The sequence below is a fragment of the Sorex araneus genome, chromosome 10 (genome assembly GCF_027595985.1).
Source record: "Sorex araneus isolate mSorAra2 chromosome 10, mSorAra2.pri, whole genome shotgun sequence".
Lineage (NCBI taxonomy): Eukaryota > Metazoa > Chordata > Mammalia > Eulipotyphla > Soricidae > Sorex > Sorex araneus.
The window spans coordinates 45617381-45619016 of NC_073311.1; the positions used below are offsets into that span (position 1 = coordinate 45617381).

General features: G+C 42.2%; 1 non-coding gene across 1 annotated transcript; it reads right to left on the bottom strand.

The window, feature by feature from the left end:
• Window positions 1-1136: 1136 nt before the first annotated feature.
• LOC129399209 (small nucleolar RNA SNORA66) lies at window positions 1137-1267 on the bottom strand. The gene has a single exon (XR_008626989.1). It is a non-coding gene; the product is annotated as a small nucleolar RNA SNORA66 (small nucleolar RNA).
• Between the last annotated feature and the right edge of the window lie 369 nt (window positions 1268-1636).

Genomic DNA, 1636 nt, shown 5'->3' on the forward strand with positions numbered 1-1636 from the left:
TCCTTCCTTCCTTCCTTCCTTCCTTCCTTCCTTCCTTCCTTCCTTCCTTCCTTCCTTCCTTCCTTCCTTCCTTTCTTTCTTTCTTTCTTTCTTTCTTTCTTTCTCTCTCTCCTTTTTCTTTCTTTCCTTCTTTACTTCTTTCCTTCCTTCCTTCTTTCTTTCTTTCTTTCTTTCTTTCTTTCTTTCTTTCTTTCTTTCTTTCTTTCTTTCTTTCTTTCTTTCTTTCTTTCTTTCTTTCTCTCTCTCTCCTTCTTTTTCTCTCTCCTTCTTTTTCTTTCTTTCTTTCTTTCTTTTCTTTTCTTTCTTTCTTTCTTTCTTTCTTTCTTTCTTTCTTTCTTTCTTTCTTTCTTTCCTCCTTTCTTTCTTTTTTTTTGCTTTTTGGGTCACACTCGGCGATGCACAGGGGTTACTCCTGGCTCTGCACTCAGGAATTACTCCTGGTGGCGCTCAGGGGACCATATGGGATGCTGGGAATCAAACCGGGTAGTTTGATCACAGCCCTCCCCGCTGTGCTATCACCTCAGCCCCAGCTCTCAAGCACTTCTAAGTGTGCCCCAACCCCTCTCTCCCCACCTCCCCACAAAAAAATCTCATCTTCCTAGAAGTTTATTTTAATTTGTTAAGCAAATATTGTTAAAGACTAAGATGTTCAGTGCCAGAGAATTATCAGCAAGGCCTATTGGGAGCATTGAGTTTTCCTTATGTTTCTACAAATCTTTCTGTTTTCTTTTCTAATATGCCTTAGATCTTGCAGACTTAAGGAAAAAACATATAATTATCTCATCTTCTTCACTTTATAGAATTTGTCATGCTTCCCGATTTATGCTTCCCCGTTCTTGGGTTTTTATGGAATAATTTCCTATTCGATGGAGGTTTGTCAGACCCAAGCGTAAGGTCCCTATATATTGTGATTTAAATAAAAGTATATTATCCATTTAAAAAAATTGTGTTTTGGATTTTTGGATCACACCCAGCTGTGCTCAGAGCTCACTCCTGGCTTTCTGCTCAGGGTTTCCTGATGGGCGTGGGGGGCTATCTAAGGTAAGGGGCTGTGTTGTGTGCAAGGCAAGTGCCCTGCCCTCTGTACTATACTCTGGCCCCTAAAACACTGTTTTTGTTTGTTTTGCTTTGTTTTACCCTGTATCGGGTTAGAATAGGCGACCTCTGTAAGGTCTGAATCTAATCCATGAGCATCACTGCAGTTACTCTTGTAAATTTGATTCTCCTCTTCGGCAACATCATGAGGAGTTAGTGATCAGGTTTGCACTAAAATGCTGGGTATTTTTGTTGTTGTTGTTTTGTTTTGTTTTTGTTTTCGGGGGGAGGGCACACCTGGCGATGCTTAGGTGTTATTATTCCTGGCTCTGCACTCAGGAGTTACTTCCTGGCAGTGCTCAGGGGACCATGCGGGATGTCAGGGATCAAACCCTGGTCAGCCATGTGCAAAACAAGCACCCTACCCTCTGTACTATCTCCCTGGCCCCATGGTTGGTAGGTTGGTTGTTGTTGTTGTTGTTGTTTAAGAGAGATAAGTATAGTGGGCTCTCTTTCCAGCTCACTAAGTGCAGTGGGTAAGGCACTTGCTTTGCATGTGCCTGACCCAGGTTCAATTCCTGGCATCCCACATGGTCCCTTC